This window comes from Mastacembelus armatus, unplaced genomic scaffold, assembly GCF_900324485.2.
Source record: "Mastacembelus armatus unplaced genomic scaffold, fMasArm1.2, whole genome shotgun sequence".
Classification (NCBI taxonomy): Eukaryota; Metazoa; Chordata; class Actinopteri; order Synbranchiformes; family Mastacembelidae; genus Mastacembelus; species Mastacembelus armatus.
In genome coordinates, this window is record NW_022872886.1 from 26787 (window position 1) to 50383 (window position 23597).

Here is a 23597-nt window from a genome sequence, read left to right on the forward strand (position 1 = left end):
ACATGTGCAGTCCATACTCTTCAGTCCTTATCCTTCAGCTGGTATTCCCAGGCAGTCTCCCATTACAATACTGATCTGAGTTCAAATCTCAGTGGGACGTGTTGAAGAAAAACCACAATAATAAATAAAACATTACTTTTCTGAAACATGAGATATCAGTCAATAACCTATCAGCACAATGAGTAGTGAATAAAGGAAGTTCAGCTGCACATTCAACATATTTCAGCTACACTGAAATAAAATAAACAATTCCAGCTCCCAAAGAACCGAGTCTCTGAATATAGTCAGACTAATTCATAAAGATAAATCTGACCTTAATGTTCTGACAACATTAAGATCAGATTGTGATGCATTGGTCACCATGACTGAGTGATCTAAGTGTTGCTTTCAGTTTGTAGTTTTCTCTGTATTGGTCTTCATTGATAATGTACTGTAAACAGTAACAAAGCTGTGAGGAGGTGACTGAGTGGTTAGGGTGATGGACTGCTAATTCACTGTACAGTGCACGCGTGGGTATGAATCCCATCCATGTCATAAATCTTGCTTTTAGAAGTGATGTTAAGACAACAAAACCTCAAGTATTATGTTTGCTTCAGTAAGGAGGATGGTTTTAGTCCATCGACCTTGGGATGGTGGATCCAGCACACTTCTGCTGCACTCTGTTCCCCTCCACTCTGCATTTTAGCTACATTTAGCTTCAATCACTATTCTGTAAGGTCAAAAAATTTACAAGAGTTTGTAAGGATTCTGGGAGACTATCCTAAATCCAGTGCACTTGCAAAAAGGTGGAATACACTTTAAACTTTGTTTCAGCTGAGTTTTTATAGGTTGGTGTCACTGCCTTAAAGTCCAGTCCCATATTAAAAAAATCTATATGGGACTATGGAAGCAGTGGGATTATCTGTTTGTTTTGCATGCCCTTATTGTAATTTTTACATTGCATTATTTAGTGTTTAGGTTTAATCTGTATGCATTGATACATTTATTCAATATATCATCTCAAAATTAATATTTTAGTATTGATACAAAACATTTAAGTGGTCACATCTGACTCAGTGTAACAGGGTTAATAATGTATATGATTCCACTTGTCATTAATTTAATTATATTTGGGCATGGTAGCTGGCATAGTCAACATGTTGCCATTTCATGAGACCGGCATGATGTGGGTCACCAATATCTGCACTCTGTTCCATTATCCTTGATAAGATGGTTTAAAGCAGTTTGACACAAAGTTGTCTTTTGAGACACATTAAAGCAGATCTGGCTTGTCAGTAGTGGGATTTGAACCCACGCCTCCAGAGGAGACTGCGACCTGAACGCAGCGCCTTAGACCGCTCGGCCATCCTGACTGTTGCTGTAACCAAAATACACAAATTTTGAATGACAACATATTCACTAGCGTATCAACACTGCTGCACGTGTCATGACCCCTTGAAAACTGATCTCTGCTGAAGACATTCCAGACTAATTCAGTGACATGGAGATGTTTGATCCAGGGAGGACACTGGACAAACTGCTCTCTATCAAATGTAGAAGACCAGGTGTCAAGCTGCGGAGACATTCAGTTTCTAGGCGAGCCAGATGCATTGGTGGTTCAATGGAAGAATTTTTGTCTGCCACGTGGGAGGTCTGGGTTGGATTCCCAGCCAATGGATAAACATCTGTAAATTACCATGTTGTAGTACTTTTCCAACTTTCAAGGCTGGTGCAGGGGCCGTCTGTGTGTAAGGCAAACATGTTAACATCTACACTACAGGAACACAACTGTATGTTTTGAAGAAATCTCTCAGGGCTGCTTTATGATTTCCTAAAGATGACACACAGTTGGATCATTTGAGTTTAGATTCTCCAAATAAAGTGTCTTATGGGCTTAGTGTATAATGTTGCATTTCCCAGTGCCATGTTCTAAGTCTGAAGGTTGTGTCAGTTTCTGTAGTGTAGTGATCATCACGTTCACCTCACATGAAAGGTCCCTGGTTGGAAACCAGGCAAAAACAGAGCTCTTGCCTTGACTGTTGAATATCACTTATGGAAAACTCAGCCTGAGCTTACGAAATGTAGCTCTGACACAATCTCTGTGTAGCTGCATCTGATAGCGTACACGTCATACCGTTCATTTCTCTCATTAGTTTATTCTGTGTCCATTGCCACCCCCCTGTAAATTGATCTCAACCAAAGACATTCCAGACTAATTCTTTGTATAGAATAGAAGAAGAGTTAGTTTGTCTGGGGCCAGTCATGTATAGTTGAAATTCAGTGACAGCCAATGAAATTTTACACTGCTCTTGAAGCACAGAAGAAAATACTTTATCCTGAAGGAGGTCGTCTTTTAAAAAAGAGAATTACTGTGTGTGGTTCAGGGTACTATTTTATATGGACATTTTAACAAAGCCACTGAAGTAAACAATAGGTGCACCTCCACTGTATTTAATGCAGATTGTATTTTTGTTGTCTATAAAAGTTTGTGTAGTCATTGTTGTAGCTAGTACAGCCATTATATCTGAATATATGTCTTTCTATTTGGTTCTTCTGCAATAATAAATGGACACATTACTTTTTATACCTCCCCAGTATTTCTGTACAGTTTCCACACCCATTTACACACTTTAACCTCCACTTGTTAGAAAATAAAACAAATGTTTAAACATTTTTCTGTTTTTAAATATATCAATTTCAACTGGCCTGGAGTTGTATAAGCAAGTTGTTGAGGCCGAGTGGCTTACTTTTTAAAGGCTGTTTTCTTTCATTTCTATCAAACAAACAATCTTAAAAAAATATAAATAAATATTGAGCGGCGGCTCCCTTTAGGGGTTGCCACAGTGAATCATCTGCCTCCATTTAACCCTATCCTCTGTATCCTTCACATCCACACCAACTATCCTCATGTCCTCCTTCACTACATCCAAGAACCTCTTTTTTGGTCTTCCTCTAGGCCTCTTTCCTGGCCGCTCTAACCTCAGCATCCTTTTACCAATGTATTCACTGTCCTTCCACTGAACATGTCCAAACCATCTCAATCTGGCTTCCCTGGCTTTTTCTCCAAACCATCTAACATGAGCTGTCCCTCTGATGTCCTCATTCCTGATCCTATCCATCCTCATCACTCCCAGAGAGAACCTCAACATCTTCAGCTCTGCTACCTCCAGCTCTGCCTCCTGTCTTTTTCTCAGTGCCACTGTCTCTAAACCAGACAACATTGCTGGTCTCACCACTGTCTTGTCCACCTTTCCTTTCATTGTTGCTGACACTCTTTTGTCACACATCACACCTGACATTTTCCTCCACCCGTTCCAACCTGCTTGCACACGTCTCTTCACTTCTTTTCCACACTCTCTGTTGCTCTGGACGGTTGAGCTCCTCTCTCAGCACCGTCATATGCTTTTTCCAAATCTACAAAGACACAATGCAGCTCCTTCTGGCCTTCTCTGTACTTCTCCATCAGCATTCTCAAAGCAAATATTGAAACTGTGATACTCTTTCTTGGCATGAAAGTCATCTGGAAGAACCTCCTGACCTCCCAGAGCCTTTTTCAGCTCCTCCCTGAAAGCCACACAACACTCTTCCTTTTTCAACTTCCACCACTTGGTCCTCTGCTCTGCCCTTGTCCTCTTCATCTTCCTCACCACCAGAGTCATCCTACACACCACCATCCTATGCTGTCTGGCTACACTCTCCCCAGCCACTACTTTACAGTCACTGATCTCTTTCAGGTTGGAACGTCTGCACAAGATGTAATCAACTCCTGCCTCCACTCTTATATGTCACCCTATGTTCCTCCCTTTTCTGGAAAAATGTGTTCACTACAGCCATTTCCATCCTTTTTGCGGTCTACTACCATCTGTCCTTCTGCATTTCTGTCATGCATACCAAACTTACCCATCACTTCCTCGTCACCTCCGTTTCCCTCACCAACATGTGTTGAAATCTGCCCCAATCTCCAGTCTCTCACCACTAGGGATACCCTGAATCACCTCATCCATTTCCCTCCAGAATTTCTCCTTCTCTTCTAACTCACATCCTGCCTGTGGGGCATAACCACTGACAACATTCACCTTCCAGCTTCAGACTCATCACCCTATCTGACCCTATCTCTTCACCTCCAGAACATTCCTAGCAAAATCCTCCTTCAGGATAACTCCTACTCCATTCCTCTTTCCATCCACACCATGATAAAGCAGCTTGAACCCTGCTCCTAATCTATAGACCTTGCTACCTCTCCACCTGGTCTCCTGAACACACAAACTATCCACCTTTCTTCTCTCCATCATATCAGCCAACTCTCTAGTTTTCCCTGACAAAGTCCCTACATTCAAACTCCCTACACTAAGTCCTACACTCCTGCCCTTCCTCTTCTCTCTTTGCCTATGAACCCACCTTCCTCCTCTCCTTCTTTGACCAACAGTAGTGCAGTTTCCACTGGCACCCTGTGGGTCAACAGCACCAGTGGTGGTCATTGTTAACCCGGGCCAGGACCGATTTGGTATGGAAATCGTATTTGTGATTCACATGTTTGATGTGGCTGAAATTTTATGTCGGAGGACCTTCCTGACACAACCCTCTGCATTTACCCGGACCTGGGACCGGCACATGAAGACACTGGATTGTGCCCCCCTGTGGTTGCATTTGGGAAATTATTTAGTAAATTCTTAAATACAATACTTAGATACTTAGGCAAGGCAAGTTTATTTATATAGCACAATTCATACACAGAGTAATTCAAAGTGCTTTACAGAAATAAAAGACACGTTAAATGTACATTGGCAAAAATCAAAATGAGAAACTAGAAATTAGAGGAAAATTAATGTAGATAAAACACTTTTAGTTGTTGTACGCAGAGCTAAAAAGAAAAGTTTTTAAGCTTGACTCAAACATTGACAGAGATGAGGTTTGTGTAACATCATCAGGAAGACTATTCCAGGTTTTAGCTGCATAAAACTGAAACACTCTTTCTCCAAGGTCGAGATGGTTCATACGGCATCAACATGTCAGAGATGTACATGGGTGCAGAGACTTATACACAAGAAGTGCTGTTTTAAAGTCCATTCTCTGAGCGACAGCAAGCCAGTGCAGAGATCTGAGAACAGGAGTAATGTGGTTGTAGTTCCTGGTTCTAGTTTTGAGAGCCCTGTGAGCAGGCCGTTAGAATAGTCTAAACTGCTGGAGATAAATGCATGGATGAGTCTCTCCAAGTCTGGTTTAGACATGGTCCCTTTGAACCTGACAACGTTTTTGAGATGGTAAAATGCTGATGATGTAGTTAATTTAATATTGCTGTTAAAATTCAAATCTGAGTCCATGATTACCCCTAGACTTCGTGCTGGGAGGAAAAAGAAATTATGGTTCTCCTTTTTATAAAACATTTTTAAAACTTACTAACTTAAAGAAAAAAATTAGTCTTGCATCACTCAGACCAATGAGACTGCACTATCACAGTAAAGGGAATTGAACGGTCTGTCTCAGGATTTCATTATGTTGGTAGCTACATTGTAAGTCATGTTTCATAACAAGACCTTGCTGTTTTTTTAAGCTGGTCCCACTGAGATTTGAATTCAGATCACTGGATTCAAAGTCCAGAGTGCTAACCATTACACCATGGGACCCTGGCATGTGTTATCTCTGTTCTCAGAAACGTGAGGCAGTGACCATGTGAAGAACCTTTGCTCTATTACTCGTTTTCTTCATTCCAAGTTTGATTCAAGTCAGGGGACTGTGAACCAGTCACCAGCGAGGATGGATCCCCTGGACCAAACCACATCATGTCAAGTACGATGATGGTCCAACCAGATGTATTCCCCAATCACTGCAGCAAGACACAAAAAGACAGTACACAGACAGACAGAACCAGAGATTTCTCTGATTCGTTCTCAAGATTCTCTGGAGACTGAGAGACTCTCAAGAGGTAAAAGACCCTCAGAGAGGACCAGCAAAAGGACAATGGGGTAGAGCCTGCTTTTATATTGATTATGCCGGTGAAACCAAGAGATGACTGAGCTTTATCTCAAGCTTGATTTCATTTTGTTGGTAGTTACCTTGGAAGTCATGTTTCATAACATGAAACAGCTTTTTTTTTAAGCTGGTCCCACTGAGATTTGAACTCAGATCACTAGATTCAAAGTCCAGAGTGCTAACCATTACACCACAGGACGCAGCTGATGCAGGGCATCATCAAAATACTGCTGTCTATTGCAGCACACAGCTTACACATCAACTACATCTACTCATCTAAAGTCAGACAACTTCTTGTCTAATGTGGGGCTCAAAACACGTGACCCTGAGATTAAGAGTCTCATGGTCTACAAACTGAGCTAACCAGGCTTCACTTGGACTAGCCAGAGCATCCAATTGTGAAACATGGCACAACCACTTTTTCGACACAGTGGACTAGTTCCATGTATGATAGAGTGGTGCACGTAGCACTACAATTAAAAAAAGTCAAGTATGCTTGAAAAGGTTATGCATACATGTATTAGACAGATTACAGAAAAGGTATCTCATGGTGCCATAATCTCTTTAAAGAAGAAGAAGGAGCAAAATTCTTGACTATTGATTAAACTATTCTCTGGCAGGAATGAGAACATGAAACAAAAGAAGTTATGTTATGCTAATTTAGAGATTTATGAGAAGAAAGCCAGAACTCCTAGCAAAAAAAAAGTCAGAATTTTGAGAAAATTCAAAATTAGACTATTAAAAAACAGATTGGTTTGAAAAACCCAGAGGGCCAGAAAAAGTCCAAACTTTCACTCCTGCTTTCCTGACTGACATGTTTTCCATAAGCAGAAGTACAGGAGCCAAGGAGCAGAACAGATGAGGTGGATGGAAAATACCTCAGAAGAGTAGTAAAAACCTTTGACACAGTGATGGTGGTGTAGTGGTGAGCATAGCTGCCTTCCACACAGGGGCCAGTTGTATATAAGAGTCATAGCCAATGAAATTGCAGCATTGTTGATGCTGTCTAAAGTGCTCAGTTGATAGAGTGGAGGACTGTAGGTTAAAATGGCATTTATCCTTAGATCGCTGTATCAACTTTGACTTGAAGGAATGTTGTTTTGTTTTGGTATCTTGTGCTCTCTCTCTCCCCTAGTTTGTGCTCTCTCCCTCCCTCTCTCTCTCTGTCTCTCTGTACCTTCTGCAGGTGTCCCTGGTCCTGGAGCTGTTTATCGCTGATGTGCAGTTACTGGTCCCACCAACTTGCAGTGTCTAGTTGTTGTTTATTGTTGCTGTTCTTTTCTCTCTGCTCTATCCACTCACCCCAACCGGTCGAGGCAGATGGCCGCCCAAACTGAGCCCGGTTCTGCTGGAGGTTTTTTTCTTCCGTTAAAGGGAGTTTTTTCCTCTCCACTGTCGCCAAGTGCTTGCTCATAAGGGAATTGTTGGGTTTTTAGTTTTAGTTTTTGTAAAGTGCCTTGAGATGATTTGTATTGTGATTTGGCGCTATACAAATAAAATTGAATTGAATTGAATTGAATTGTATCTGTTCACATTGGATGGATGTAAAATCAAGTTCTGATAACACATCTGATTTGTGGTATGGTGTCACTTTCTGGATCTGTGTAATAGTTGAACACCTGGCTGCTCTGTGATTCCTTTGATGATGATGATGATGATGATGATGATGATGATGATGATAAATATTTTATTCATACCCAAGAGGTGAAATTCGAGTGTGCAGTAGCACAGAGACCACACAATGCCACATTATACAAATAAAAGAATAAAAACAGACAGACAAATAAATAGTTAACAGGATACTTGCAATGCAAGTAATAAAGTGCACAAGTTCAACAAGAGGTGTTATACAGTCTTATAGCCCCAGGAATGAATGACCTCTTGAACCTTTCATTTCTTCAGAACATGGAGAGGAGCCTGTTACTACCGCTGCTATATTTTAAGGTTAGCTGCAGGTGGTGCTGTGGCTTAGTTGGTTTAAGTACTTGTCTAGTAAACAGGGGATCCTGGGTTCAAATCCCAGCGGTACCTCATTACTAACTCCCTACAAATAGAATGAGTCCTGGTTTTCTCTTCCCATACACTGAAATGACACAAGAAGGAAATACTGCAAAACACATTTACAGAAGCAGTTCTTGTTATTGCTTTGTGACATCGTAAAAAAAAAAAACGCAGCTTTTTCTAAATAGCTGAATTACTAATGTTCTACCCTGTACTTTGGTAACATTCAATGTCTCTCTCTTTGTAAAGCCATTTTCTACTTGAATATGTACATGTAACAGTAACAACACTGAATCAACTGCAAAGATATTCTGCATTAACCTGATAGTCAATTGGCAGAACATAGGTGGATCCAAGTATACCACATTTACAGTTAAATGTGTGTTATACACAGTCTGGCTAGCTCAGTCAGTAGAGCATGATATTCTTAATCTCAGGGTTAGGGTTAGGTTGGAGCCCCACTTTGGGTGGTGGTGATTCTACAGGAGAGCTCCATGTGTTGAGAAGAGGTGATGTGACTTCAGGGGGGTAATAGGAGAAGGTGTTTCAGTGTCATTAAATAAACATAGATGAGTGACTGTATCATAAATGACTACAGAATTGTTTCCAAATTGAAACACAGACTAAGTGGAATTTCCAGACATAGAACATTATGTTTCAATACCTGCTGTTCTGTTCTTTGTTGAAAAGATAACAGACACTGAGCATTTGAGCAGTCTGAGGTTTGGTTGTTAACAGAAACTTGGGCTTATTGTTCCTTCCCTTCCACTGTCAACAGCTCAGTACATGCTCATAGACTCCTTGAACTTGGGAATGAATTTCCACATTCAAGAGCCACTGTATAACTTAGGGCTCAAACCCACAAACCTGGTCATCCAGGCCTTTATGTCAGTTAGACAGGCTTGAAGTCTGGTTAACTGGTTTGTGTTAACAGGTTTAATAGATAGATATAACTGAGTGTCATCTGCATAGCATTGGTAATTAATAGAGTGCTTCCTAATGACATAGCCTAAAGGAAGTATGTACAGGGTGAACAGAATCGGTCCTAGCACAGAACCTTGTGGAACTCCATAACTACCTTTTGTTCGTGTGGAAGGTTCATCATGGACATGAACAAACTGGAATCTGTCCGATAAATAGGATTGGAACCATTTTAACGCTGTTCCTGTGATACCAGTCACATGCAGCACTAAGGTCTAGAAGGACAAGTATAGAAACAAGTCCATAATCTGAGGCTAAGAGAAGATCGTTGGTAACTTTTAACAGTGCTGTTTCTCTACTATAATGTGCTCTAAATCCTGATTGAAAATCTTCAAATAGTTCATTCCTGTGTAAGTGGTCTGATAGCTGCTTAGCAACAGCTTTTTCTAGAATTTTAGAAATAAATGGTAGGTTGGATATTGGTCTATAATTAGCCAAGACTCCTGGATCAAGACTAAGCTTTTTGAGTAAGGGTTTGATTACTGCCGCTATAAAGGCCTGTGGTACGTAGCCTGATACTAGAGATAAATTTACCAAGTCTAATAAAGATGAGTTAATTAATGGCAGTCTAGTCGGGATGGGGGTCCAAGAGACACGTTGAAGCAACTACTGATGTAAATTCAGAGAGATCTATGGGAGAGAAGCAGTCTAAACATAACTGAGGTCCTACAGATGATTCAAGAGCTACTGCAGTAGAAGATTAATTTATTGCAGGTATAGGAAGGATCTGCTGAATTTTATTTCTAATAGTTGTGATTTTATTTGTAAAGAAATTCATAAATTCATCACTGCTGAGAGCTAAGGGAACACTGGGCTCAACAGAGCTGTGACTTTTTGCCAGCCTGGCTACAGTGCTGAAAAGAAACCTGGGATTGTTCTTATTTTCCTCTATTAGTGATGAATAGTATGCAGTTCTGGCTTTACGGAGAGCTTTTTTATATGTTAGTAGGCTGTTTTTCCAGGCTAGAAAAATTTCCTCTAAGTTTGTGGAACGCCACTTCCTTTCCAGCCTTCATGATGCCTGCTTTAAGGTACGAACATGTAAATTATACCATGGGGCTAGTCTTCTCTGATTCACTAACTTCTTTTTCAGAGGGGCTACAGAATCAAGCGTTTCACGCAGTGAGGTTACAGCGCTGTCAACAACATGATCAATTTGGTAGGGAGTGGGATTGAAGCAGCTGCCCTCCACTATGTTTATACTTGGCATAGATGTAAATAAAGATGGAATCATTTTCTTAAATTTATTAACAGCGTTGTCGGATAAACATCTGCTGTAGTGGAATTTTCTTCCAAACGCTGCATTATCCCTCATTTTAAATTCAAAAGTTATTAAAGAATGACCTGACAAAACAGGATTTTGAGGAAAAACTATTAGATGTTCAATTTCGATGCCATAGGTCAGAACAAGATCAAGGGTGTGATTGAAACAGTGGGTGGGTTTATTAACATTTTGAATGAAACCAATTGAATCTAATATAGAATTAAATCCAATGCTGAGGCCGTTATTTTCAACATCTACATGAATGTTAAAATCTCCCACTATAATGACTTTATCTGAACTAAGCACTAAATCAGACAGGAAGTCAGGGAATTCAGTTAAAAACTCTGAGTAAGGGACAGGTGGACGGTACACAATGACAAGTAGAACTGGTTTTTGTGTTTTCCAGTTTGGATGCGAGAGACTAAGAGTGAGGCTCTCAAATGAGGTATAATTGTTCTGAGGATGAAAGTTTAATAATAAGTTTGAGTGGAAGATTGCAGCTACTCCTCCACCTCGACCTGTGCTTCGAGGAACATGATCATTTCCAGAGAAAACTACGGAGTCCGACGTTAATTAAGCGGTGGGAAGGATGAGGAAAGGGAGGGTGCCAGGGATAGATGGGGTGCCGGTGGAGTTTTATTTGGTGTTTTGGGATATTTTGGGACCGTGGCTGCAGGAGGTTTTTGGGGAGATCCTGAGGAGGGGGAAATTGGGGACGTCGATGAGGGAGGGGGTAATAAAATTGTTATATAAGAAGGGGGATATAAAGGATTTGGGGAATTGGCGACTACTGACGATGCTGTGTGTGGACTATAAAATTTTGGCTAAGGTAATTACAGGGAGGTTGCGGGGGGTTTTGCCTAGGATGGTGGATAGGGCTCAGACATGTGGGGTTGAAGGTAGGGCGGCGGGGATGAACCTGCAGCTGATTAGGGACTACATAACGTGGGCGGAGGAAAAGCGGTTGAGGTTGTGGGTGGTAAGCCTGGACCTGGAAAAGGCCTTTGATAGGGTGAACTGGGCTTTCTTGTTCGAGGTGATGGGAAGAATGGGGTTTGGGGAGGAGTTCGTGGGGTGGGTGAAGACGTTATATAGGGGGGTGCGGAGCAGGGTGATGGTTAATGGAATGATGGGCGAGCCATTTTTAGTTCAGGCAGGGGTGCAGCAGGGATACCCTCTGTCCCCGTCGTTATTTGTTTTATATATGGAAATGGTGGCAGGAGTGATTAGGGAGGATAATAGGATTAGGGGATTTGCGGTTCCGCGGGGGGCAGGATTAAGGTAATGCAGTATGCGGACGATACGACGCTACTGTTGGATTCGGAGGATAGTTTGAGATGTGCATTGCAGATATTTGAGGATTTCGGGGAGGCCGCCGGAGCGAAGCTGAATAGAAAGAAGAGTCATGTGAAGTGTTTTGGGAAAGAGATGGACAGGAGGGTGGAGGAAGTGGAAGGCATTGGCTACTGTACAGTAGTACAATAACGAAATTAAGGGGGGTGCTAGGGAGGTGGAGGAAGAGACAGTTGACACAGACGGGGAAAATACTGGTGGTGAAGGGAGAAGTATTGCCTGGACTCGTGTACCTGGCCGGGGTTTACCCGCTGCCGGCTAGTAGGAGGGCGCAGGTGCAGAAAATGATTTTTGAATTTTTAATGGGGGGGGGGGGGGGGGGGGGGGTATGAGTGGGTAGGTAGGAGGTGTATGATGGCACGAATAGGGGGGGGGGGGGGGGGTGTTCCGGAGGTACAGTTGAAGTTGGATGCGGTGTTTGTGAGAGAATGTTTGAAAGGGGTGGTGGAGGCAGAGCGAGCAGGGACAGGGCTCGCGAAGTTTTATTTTGCTTATCTGGCGAGGAGGGTGATTGACTGGACTAACCTGGGACCGCGGGTGAATCCTGAGGTTTTGGAAGGAGGGGTGTGGAGGAGTGTGAGAGGGATGTACGAGACGGTGAGAAACAAGAGGGAGGAGGCGAAAGTGGTGGGCATGACGGCAGAAAGGTGGGTGAGGGTGCAGCCCAAGGGGATGGAAAATGGTCTAAAGGACTTGAACTGGTTGGTGGTGCTCAGGCGGACTGCCTGTGAGGGAGAGAACGCACAGGCACGGGCTGAGCAGTACGGGCAGGGGTGGACAAGATGGTGCGTAAAGGGGAACTAGGGATAAGGGTGACGTGGGGTATGGTGGAGAAAGGGGAGGGGTTGGAAAGGGAGGAGAAATGTACAGGGTGGGTGCTGTGGTACTGTATCAGCGTGGTTAAAAGGACGTTGTGGACTGCCAGGCAGGAGTTGGTTAGGGAGGGAAGGGAATGGAGGGTGAGGGAGGCGGTGAGGTGGGCTGAGTGTGGCATTGCTGCTGGGAGCAGAGGGGTGAGGGGGAATGCATGAGAAGAGGTTAGGATTACACTGAGGGGGGATTTTGTATTGATTGTATCATGTGTGATAGTTTTATGCGTGTAAGATGTGAAATAAACTTTTTCAGAGGTTATCCGAGGTGTGATTAGAAGAGGTTAAGATTACACTGAGGGGGGTTTTGTATTGATTGTATCATGTGTGATAGTTTTATGCGTGTAAGATGTGAAATAAACTTTTTCAGAGGTTATCCGAGGTGTGATTATTGCTAGATGAAAACTTTACCCAATACCCCGCCTTCACGACTTGCAATATAGTCGGTAATGGCAATTTTTGTTGGTCTCTAAGGAGACTGATGATGTGCTGAATATCAAATTTGATCATTTTGCAGTTAATACCTGTATATGACTTAGTCAGATAATCTAAATTCCTTATTATGCTGAGCCTCCTCATCCAGAAATTGGTGAAGACCTTATAACATTAAATGAAGAGAGAGGAAGGAGGAGGTACATCAGCAAGAGAAGTGCTGTTTACTCTGATAACATGAAGACTCACTGTAAAAACTCACATTTACCAACCCAGAGCAGGTTTAAGGACCTTATCTGGCACCAGACCACCTCTCATCACAACTCATTTTAAAGTAACACAAACACTGGTTTGTCTTTTTAACTGTGCTTCTGTTGAACTCAGATATGTTTTCTGGTGAATAGAAACAGTGTTGGCACCTTGTTCAGCGTCAGTGAGACGTTGAAGAGTTGCTGGAGTGCACCTGCAAGCTGCTCAGCACAGGCTTTGGCAGTGGTGGGGAATGTGCATCCTGAGTTGCTGGTATGGCCCATCTTGGAGTCGGAGGTGTTGCTGAATCTATGAATAACTCTGCAGTTTAGCTCTGTCCTAGCAGCAGGACTGCACACTTTGGGCACACATAGAGCAGAGCACTGTAGGATGAAATAGCAGCTATGCTTAGGTGTCTGGTTCAACTCCAGCTTGAGGGAATGTTCTTTGGTTTGGTGTCCTGTGAATTGGTTCATTTTCAATGGATGTAAAGAAAAGAGCTTCAGCTGTGTCAGTTTCTGCATCCATGAAAAACCTGAACACCAAGCCTCTCTGTGCTTCCTTTGATGACTGTACCTGACAAAGATTAGTCTGTAGAAGTCCATCCATGGCTAATAAAATGACTCTATAGCAGAGCTCACAGAGTGGAGGATGTGGTTTAATATGGATGATTTTCTTAGGTTGCTGGTTCAACTCCAGCTGAAAGATTGTGCTTTTTGGTCTAGTGTCCTATGTATCTGCTCACATTGATGGATGTAAAGACAAGAGCTCCAGCATTCAGTTCAGTCAGTTAATGAGCCAAACCCTCTCTGTGATGAATTGTGGGAGTTTCAATAAAAGAACACCGGACTGTAGAGGGGCAACGGATCTCACTCTCCAACAGACTCATCCAGCTCTGCTGCCACAGTGAACAGTATAGGACTTCATTTATACCGTTCTCAATCCATCTGTACAACAACTTTTGCAAACAGATAATTCCATTTTATTCGTGTTTGTTATTGCACCTTATTCACTCATCCCACCTGTTAATATGTGTGTATACAGTGTATACAGTCAAGCCCAAAATTATTCCTACCCCTGGCAAATTCTGACTTAAAGTTACTTTTATTCAACCAGCAAGTTTTTTCTTGATTAGAAATGACACAGGCGTCTCCCAGAAGAAAATAAAATGATGGACAAGAGGCATCATTGTGGAAAAAATTATTACTCATCTTTTATTTACATTTGAACAAAAAGTGGCATGTGAATAAAAGTAACTTTAAGTTAGAATTTGCCAGGGGTATGAATAACTTCGGGGCTTGACTGTATATACTCCTATTTTTCTTGTAGAGTTATATCACTTTGTATATCAGTGATTCTCAAACTGTGGGGCGCGCCCCACTAGTGGGGCCTGACGCCGTGACAGGTGGGGCACAGTGAACGGGAGTAAATTAGTCTAATTTTGTGTATATCCTAATTCATAATTTTCTTTACTGACAGACACCATACACGCAAAATAAAACAACCACATACAAAGAAGCGTGTCATTAAAAAACACAAATAGAGGGAATCGAGGAACCATGGTGTGGGAAATAAATGTTTAACGTCGGCACTTAATTGTAGCGGAACAATAAGCAAACCTTCACGCAGTGACGCAATTAGTGGGCATGACAATGGATAAATTTGTTGCACAGACCCCTAAAAGAGCAGGCGACTCCACGCCAGCAGACAAAAACACGACAGACAGTAAGGTAAATCAAGCAAAAAGCCAGCCAAAAAGAAAATACGATGAAGCCTACCTGGGTCTTGGATTCACAGTGGGGCTGGTGGGGGCAGAGGAGATACCCATGTGTGTTGTGTGTCTTAAACCATTGGCAGCAGACAGCATGAGACCCAACAACGCACCCCAATCTCGTCAATAAACCACTCGACTTCGAAGTAATTACACAATTGCACTTTCATGCACTTTGAACTCTGTATTATTTATTTAGAAGTTATTTTGAATAAATTTGAACATTTTAAGTTTGAAATAAGTTTCATTGTCATTTTTTGGGGTGAATTGTGGCTTGAAACTGTATGCTCCGCCTTAAGTGGGGAATGGCAGGAAAAGTTTGAGAGTCATTGGTGTATATAATTGTATTATATTTATCTTATCTTATTTTTACCTATGTTACTTTTTATCTTATTTTGCTATCGTCTTTTCAAGACGGTTTTCGGTATAACTGAGCTACTGTGACCAACTAATTTCAAACAAGAGGAGCAAGAAATCAAACTTTGAATGAACTAATAAAGAAAATGATTAATTGATCGCGAACAGGGCGTCACATGGTCACTGTCCCACATGTTTCTGATCACAGAGGTCATGAACAGTAGGGTCCTGTGGTGTAATAGTTAGCACTCTGGACTTTGAATCCAGTGATCTGAGTTCAAATCTCAGTGGGACCAGCTTAAAAAAAAGCTGTTTCATGTTATAAAACGTGACTTACAAGGTGACTACCAACAAAATAAAATCAAGCTCGGGATAAAGTTCAGTCATTTCTTGGTTTCACCGGCATAATCAATATAAAAGCAGTCTCTACCCCATTGTCATTTTGCTGGTCCTCTCTTTCTGAGGGTCTTTCACCTCTTGAGAGTCTTGAGAGTCTCTCAGTCTCCAGAGAATCTTGAGAACGAATCAGAGAAATCTCTGGTTCTGTCTGTCTGTGTACTGTCTTTTTGTGTCTTGCTGCAGTGATTGGGGAATACATCTGGTTGGACCATCATCGTACTTGACATGATGTGGTTTGGTCCAGGGGATCCATCCTCGCTGGTGACTGGTTCACAGTCCCCTGACTTGAATCAAACTTGGAATGAAGAAAACGAGTAATAGAGCAAAGGTTCTTCACATGGTCACTGCCTCACGTTTCTGAGAACAAAAATAACACATGCCAGGGTCCCATGGTGTAATGGTTAGCACTCTGGACTTTGAATCCAGTGATCTGAATTCAAATCTCAGTGGGACCAGCTTAAACAAACAGCAAGGTCTTGTTATGAAACATGACTTACAATGTAGCTACCAACATAATGAAATTGTGAAACAGACAGTTCAATTCCCTTTACTGTGATAGTGCAGTCTCATTGGTCTGAGTGATGCAAGACTAATTTTTTTCTTTAAGTTAGTAAGTTTTAAAAATGTTTTATAAAAAGGAGAACCATAATTTCTTTTTCCTCCCAGCACGAAGTCTAGGGGTAATCATGGACTCAGATTTGAATTTTAACAGCAATATTAAATTAACTACATCATCTCAAAAACGTTGTCAGGTTCAAAGGGACCATGTCTAAACCAGACTTGGAAAGACTCATCCATGCATTTATCTCCAGCAGTTTAGACTAGTCTAAAGGCCTGCTCACAGGGCTCTCAAAACTAGAACCAGGAACTACAACCACATTACTCCTGTTCTCAGATCTCTGCACTGGCTTGCTGTCGCTCAGAGAATGGACTTTAAAACAGCACTTCTTGTGTATAAGTCTCTGCACCCCTGTACATCTCTGACATGTTGATGCCGTATGAACCATCTCAACCTCTGAGAACATCAAGGACAGACCTTCTACTCATGCCTAGAGTCAAGACTAAACATGGAGAAAGAGTGTTTCAGTTTTATGCAGCTAAAACCTGGAATAGTCTTCCTGATGATGTTACACAAACTTCATCTCTGGCAATGTTTGAGTCAAGGTTAAAAACTTCTCTTTTTAGCTCTGCATACGACAACTAAAAGTGTTTTATCTACATTATTTTTTCTCTAATTTCAAGTAAATTTCCTACTATTTACTGTTTCTCATTTTGATTTTTGCCAATGTACATTTAATGTGTCTTTTATTTCTGTAAAGCACTTTGAATTACTCCTTGTATGAATTGTGCTATATAAATAAACTTGCCTTGCCTAAGTATCTAAGTATTATTTAAGAATTTACTAAATAATTTCCCAAATGCAACCACAGGGGGGCACAATCCAGTGTCTTCATGTGCCGGTCCCAGGTCCGGGTAAATGCAGAGGGTTGTGTCAGGAAGGTCCTCCGACATAAAATTTCAGCCATATCAAACATGTGAATCACAAATACGATTTCCATACCAAATCAGTCCTGGCCCGGGTTAACAATGACCACCACTGGTGCTGTTGACCCACAGGGTGCCAGTGGAAACTGCACTACTGTTGGTCAAAGAAGGAGAGGAGGAAGGTGGGTTCGTAGGCAAAGAGAGAAGAGGAAGGGCAGGAGTGTAGGACTTAGTGTAGGGAGTCTGAATGTAGGGACTTTGTCAGGGAAAACTAGAGAGTTGGCTGATATGATGGAGAGAAGAAAGGTGGATAGTTTGTGTGTTCAGGAGACCAGGTGGAGAGGTAGCAAGGTCTATAGATTAGGAGCAGGGTTCAAGCTGCTTTATCATGGTGTGGATGGAAAGAGGAATGGAGTAGGAGTTATCCTGAAGGAGGATTTTGCTAGGAATGTTCTGGAGGTGAAGAGAGTGTCAGATAGGGTGATGAGTCTGAAGCTGGAAGGTGAATATTGTCAGTGGTTATGCCCCACAGGCAGGATGTGAGTTAGAAGAGAAGGAGAAATTCTGGAGGGAAATGGATGAGGTGATTCAGGGTATCCCTAATGGTGAGAGACTGGTGATTGGGGCAGATTTCAACACACGTTGGTGAGGGAAACGGAGGTGACGAGGAAGTGATGGGTAAGTTTGGTATGCATGACAGGAATGCAGAAGGACAGATGGTGGTAGACCGCAAAAAGGATGGAAATGGCTGTAGTGAACACATTTTTCCAGAAAAGGGAGGAGCATAAGGTGACATATGAGTGGAGGCAGGAGCACACAAGTTGATTACATTTTGTGCAAACGTTCCAGCCTGAAAGAGATCAGTGACTGTAAAGTAGTGGCTGGGGAGAGTGTAGCCAGACAGCATAGGATGGTGGTGTGTAGGATGACTGGTGGTGAGGAAGATGAAGAGGGACAAGGGCAGAGCAGAGGACCAAGTGGTGGAAGTTGAAAAAGGAAGAGTGTTGTGTGGCTTTCAGGGAGGAGCTGAAAAAGGCTCTGGGAGGTCAGGAGGTTCTTCCAGATGACTTTCATGCCAAGAAAGAGTATCACAGTTTCAATATTTGCTTTCAGAATGCTGATGGAGAAGTACAGAGAAGGCCAGAAGGCGCTGCATTGTGTCTTTGTAGATTTGGAAAAAGCGTATGACAGGGTGCTGAGAGAGGAGCTGTGGTTTTGTATGAGGAAGTCTGGAGTGGCAGAGAAGTATGTTCGAGTGGTGCAGGACATGTATGAGAGCTGTAAGACAGTGGTAAGGTGTAGGGTGTAGGGGTCACAGAGGAGTTCAAGGTGGAGGTGGGACTGCACCAAGGATCGGCTTTGAGCCCCTTCTTGTTTGCTGTGGTGATGGACAGGCTGACAGATGAGGTTAGACAGGAATCTCCGTGGACCATGATGTTTGCAGATGACATTGTCATCTGTAGTGAGAGCAGGGAGCAGGTGGAGGAAAATCTAGAGAGGTGGAGGTTTGCTCTGGAAAGGAGAGGAACGAAGGTTAGTCGCAGTAAAACAGAGTACATGTGTGTAAATGAGAGAGACTCAAGTAGCACGGTGAGGTTACAGGGAGTAGAGGTGAAGAAGGCGGAGGATTTTGAATATTTAGGGTCAACAGTCCAGAGCAACAGAGAGTGTGGAAAAGAAGTGAAGAGACGTGTGCAAGCAGGTTGGAACGGGTGGAGGAAAGTGTCAGGTGTGATGTGTGACAAAAGAGTGTCAGCAACAATGAAAGGAAAGGTGGACAAGACAGTGGTGAGACCAGCAATGTTGTCTGGTTTAGAGACAGTGGCACTGAGAAACAGACAGGAGGCAGAGCTGGAGGTAGCAGAGCTGAAGATGTTGAGGTTCTCTCTGGGAGTGACGAGGATGGATAGGATCAGGAATGAGTACATCAAGGGACAGCTCATGTTAGATGTTTTGGAGAAAAATCCAGGGAAGCCAGATTGAGATGGCTCGGACATGTTCAGAGGAGGGACAGTGAATACACTGGTAAAAGGATGCTGAGGAAGGAGGCCTAGTGGAAGACCAAAAAAGAGGTTCTTGGATGTAGTGAAGGAGGACTTGAGGATAGTTGGTGTGGATGTGAAGGATACAGAGGATAGGGTTAAATGGAGGCAGATGATTCACTGTGGCAACCCCTAAAGGGAGCCGCCGCTCAATATTTATTTATATTTTTTTAAGATTGTTTGTTTGATAGAAATGAAAGAAAACAGCCTTTAAAAAGTAAGCCACTCGGCCTCAACAACTTGCTCATACAACTCCAGGCCAGTTGAAATTGATATATTTAAACACAGAAAAATGTTTAAACATTTAAACAAGTGGAGGTTAAAGTGTGTAAATGGGTGTGGAAACTGTACAGAAATACTGGGGAGGTATAAAAAGTAATGTGTCCATTTATTATTGCAGAAGAACCAAATAGAAGGACCTATATTCAGATATCATGGCTGCACTAGCTACAACAATGACCACACAAACTTTTATAGACAACAAAAATACAAACTGCATTAAATACAGTGGAGGTGCACCTATTGTTTACTTCAGTGGCTTTGTTAAAATGTCCAAATAAAATAGTACCCTGAACCACACACAGTAATTTTCTTTTTTAAAAGATGTATTTTCTTCTGTGCTTCAAGAGCAGTGTAAAATTTCATTGGCTGTCACTGAATTTCAACTATACATGACTGGCCCCAGACAGACTAACTCTTCTTCTATTCTATACAAAGAATTAATTCAATTTACAGGGGGGTGGCAATGGACACAGAATAAACGAATGAGAGAAATGAACGATATGACGTGTACGCTATCAGATGCAGCTACACAGAGATTGCGTCATAGTTACATTTGGTAAGCTCAGGCTGAGTTTTCCATAAGTGATATTCAACAGTCAAGGCAAGAGCTCTGTTTTTGCCTGGTTTCAAACCAGGTACATTTGCGTGTGAGGTGAACGTGATGATCACTACACTACAGAAACTGACACAACCTTCAGACTTAGAACATGGCACTGGGAAATGCAACATTATACACTAAGCCCATAAGACACTTTATTTGGAGAATCTAAACTCAAATGATCCAACTGTGTGTCATCTTTAGGAAATCATAAAGGAGCCCTGAGAGATTTCTTGAAAACATACAGTTGTGTTCCTGTAGTGTAGATGTTAACATGTTTGCCTTACACACAGACGGCCCCTGCACCAGCCTTGAAAGTTGGAAAAGTACTACAACATGGTAATTTACAGATGTTTATCCATTGGCTGGGAATCCAACCCAGACCTCCCACGTGGCAGACAAAAATTCTTCCATTGAACCACCAATGCATCTGGCTCGCCTAGAAACTGATGTCTCCGCAGCTTGACACCTGGTCTTCTACATTTGATAGAGAGCAGTTTGTCCAGTGTCCTCCCTGGATCAAACATCTCCATGTCACTGAATTAGTCTGGAATGTCTTCAGCAGAGATCAGTTTTCAAGGGGCCATGACACGTGCAGTAGTGTCGATATACTAGTGAATATGTTGCCATTCAAAATTTGTGTATTTCAGTTATAGTAGCAGTCAGGATGGCCGCGCGGTCTAAGGTGCTGCGTTCAGGTTGTAGTCTCCTCTGGAGGCGTGGGTTCAAATCCCACTCCTGACAAGCCAGATCTGCTTTGATGTGTGTCTCAAAAGACAACTTTGTGTCAAACTGCTTTAAACCACCTTAAGGATATTGGAATAGAGTGCAGATATTGGTGACCCACATCATGCCAGTCTCATGAAATGGCAACATGTTGACTATGCCAGCTACCAAGAGGACATGCCCAAATATAACCAAATTAAATTAATGACAAGTGGAATCACATACATTATGAACACTGTTACACTGAGTCAGATGTGACCACTTAAATGTTTTTTATCAATACTAAAATATTAATTTTGAGATGATATATTGAATAAATGTATCAATGCATACAAATAAAACCTAAACACTAAATAATGTGAGGTAAAAATTACAATAAGGGCATGCAAAACAATCAGATAATCCCACTGCTTCCATAGTCCCATATAGATTTTTTTAATATGGGACTGGACTTTAAGGCAGTGACACCAACCTATAAAAACTCAGCTGAAACAAAGTTTAAAGTGTATTCCACCTTTTGCAAGTGCACTGGATTTAGGATAGTCTCCCAGAATCCTTACAAACTCTTGTAAGTTTTTTGACCTTCCAGAATAGTGATTGAAGCTAAATATAGCTAAAATGCAGAGTGGAGGGGAACAGAGTGCAGCAGAAGTGTGCTGGACCCACCATCCCAAGGTCGACGGACTAAAACCATCCTCCTTACTGAAGCAAACATAATACTTGAGGTTTTGTTGTCTTAACATCACTTCTAAAAGCAAGATTTATGATGGATGGGTTTCATACCCACGCGTGCACTGTACAGTGAATTAGCAGTCCATCACCCTAACCACTCAGTCACCTCCTCACAGCTTTGTTACTGTTTACAGTACATTATCAGTGAAGACCAATACAGAGAAAACTACAAACTGAAAGCAACACTTAGATCGCTCAGTCATGGTGACCAATGCATCACAATCTGATCTTAATGTTGTCAGAACATTAAGGTCAGATTTATCTTTATGAATTAGTCTGACTATATTCGGAGACTCGGTTCTTTGGGAGCTGGAATTGTTTATTTTATTTCAGTGTAGCTGAAATATGTTGAATGTGCAGCTGAACTTCCTTCCTTCACTACTCATTGTGCTGATAGGTTATTGATTGATATCTCATGTTTCAGAAAAGTAATGTTTTATTTATTGTTGGGATTGCTGTGCAAAGCAGCAATCCCAAGATATGTTCTTCGTTTTTGTTGGGATTGCTGTGCAAAGCAGCAATCCCAAGATATGTTCTTCGTTTTTTCTCTTTATTGTTGGGATTGCTGTGCAAAGCAGCAATCCCAAGATATGTTCTTCGTTTTTTCTCTTTATTATTCTTTTTTTTATTGTTGGGATTGCTGTGCAAAGCAGCAATCCCAAGATATGTTCTTCGTTTTTTCTCTTTATTATTCTTTTTGTTGGGATTGCTGTGCAAAGCAGCAATCCCAAGATATGTTCTTCGTTTTTTCTCTTTATTTGTTGGGATTGCTGTGCAAAGCAGCAATCCCAAGATATGTTCTTCGTTTTTTCTCTTTATTAGTGTGAATGCTGATTCAGCATTCACACTTATGTTATCCTGTGTCTTTATTATTAGTGGGAGAGCTGAGCTCTCCCACTTATGTTATCTTCGCTCTTTATTATTAGTGGGAGAGCTGAGCTCTCCCACTTATGTTATCTTCGCTCTTTATTATTTTTTTTATTATTATTTCGCCCTTTTCTTCGGTCGCTATCTTCTTCCAGACGCTTTGGGCTAGAAACTCCGTTCAAACTTCAAAACGTGCATCTTTCAGAGGACTTTCCTGCTATTACTTTTCTTCTTTTTATCTTTTATACTTTTTCTTTTATTCAACTTTTTTCACCTTTTTTTTACAATGGTTTTCTATGGAGAAAACTTTCAACTTCCATGAAACTTTCCTCTTTATTTGAGGTTCCCAAATCGTCATACTTTGGGCTAGAAACGTCATTTCAACTTTAAACCGGTCTAGACCCTTTAAACTTTTAGTCTCTAAGTCAGCTTCTTGATATCTTTTATACTTTTTGATTTCTGGCAGTTTATATTTTAGGCTGTTTTTGGTCATTTTTCAACTTTTCCATTGGTGTGTATTGCAGAATCCTCCAGCAGGCTAGAGCGTGTGACGTCACAGCTAGAGCGGGAGAAGCTGTTAAGTTTAAGGAAAATTTTTCTCTCTAACTCGCCGTCACGGCCACAATTTTGACTCTTCATACACCATTTTCTCAAAAGTAGTAGAGATTTTTGTCTTCTTTCAGGCGATGCTTTTCTTATTTTGATAGGACCTACGGTTTTTCCGCAACGTGGCCAAACAGACGGAGAGTGACTGCTCAATCTCTCATTCACTCCCATTCTAAAACGGTCGTAGCGTTTTGGGGGAAAACAGAAATGAAGGCTGTTTCTAACTCGCCACCAATCGTTCATTTTTTGGAATATCTTCACAAAAAGCGGATCACTCTCTTCGTTGAAGCCTCCTGGCACTGTTAGTGAAAGAATTATTTCGATAGGTCTTATAGTTTTTCTGTAGTCCTCCATTTTGTGAGGTGAAGTTTTGTTAGCCTCTCATTCACTCAGCGTGTGTAAAGCGCTGTGTCACTCCCCCTCCCACTCTGGGCTTAGGTCACCATAGCAACAGATCAAAACAAAGCATTAGCATAACAGCGGCTATCTGTGATTGCTAATTAGACTGACTGGCTGCTTAATGTCAAAGCCAGCTAGCCTAGCCCCGTTAGCTGGTGTGGAGCCACCGAGCTATATATATATATTGGCTGCTTAAACCCGACTGGCTGCTTAAAACCCTCTGGGGTCGACGCAA

The 23597-nt window shown here is 41.8% G+C and overlaps 8 non-coding genes across 8 annotated transcripts; 5 read left to right on the plus strand and 3 right to left on the minus strand.

The window, feature by feature from the left end:
* Nucleotides 1-1269: 1269 nt before the first annotated feature.
* trnal-cag (transfer RNA leucine (anticodon CAG)) lies at nt 1270-1352 on the minus strand. The gene has a single exon. It is a non-coding gene; the product is annotated as a tRNA-Leu (tRNA).
* A 4179-nt stretch (nt 1353-5531) lies between these two features.
* Nucleotides 5532-5603, minus strand: trnaq-uug (transfer RNA glutamine (anticodon UUG)). Its single transcript has one exon. It is a non-coding gene; the product is annotated as a tRNA-Gln (tRNA).
* A 474-nt stretch (nt 5604-6077) lies between these two features.
* trnaq-uug (transfer RNA glutamine (anticodon UUG)) lies at nt 6078-6149 on the minus strand. Its single transcript has one exon. It is a non-coding gene; the product is annotated as a tRNA-Gln (tRNA).
* A 1757-nt stretch (nt 6150-7906) lies between these two features.
* Nucleotides 7907-7980, plus strand: trnat-agu (transfer RNA threonine (anticodon AGU)). The gene has a single exon. It is a non-coding gene; the product is annotated as a tRNA-Thr (tRNA).
* A 4775-nt stretch (nt 7981-12755) lies between these two features.
* Nucleotides 12756-12895, plus strand: LOC113131327 (U4 spliceosomal RNA). The gene has a single exon (XR_003295796.1). It is a non-coding gene; the product is annotated as a U4 spliceosomal RNA (small nuclear RNA).
* A 2555-nt stretch (nt 12896-15450) lies between these two features.
* On the plus strand, nt 15451-15522 carry trnaq-uug (transfer RNA glutamine (anticodon UUG)). Its single transcript has one exon. It is a non-coding gene; the product is annotated as a tRNA-Gln (tRNA).
* Nucleotides 15523-16008: 486 nt separating this feature from the next.
* Nucleotides 16009-16080, plus strand: trnaq-uug (transfer RNA glutamine (anticodon UUG)). Its single transcript has one exon. It is a non-coding gene; the product is annotated as a tRNA-Gln (tRNA).
* A 4613-nt stretch (nt 16081-20693) lies between these two features.
* On the plus strand, nt 20694-20776 carry trnal-cag (transfer RNA leucine (anticodon CAG)). Its single transcript has one exon. It is a non-coding gene; the product is annotated as a tRNA-Leu (tRNA).
* Nucleotides 20777-23597: the final 2821 nt, after the last annotated feature.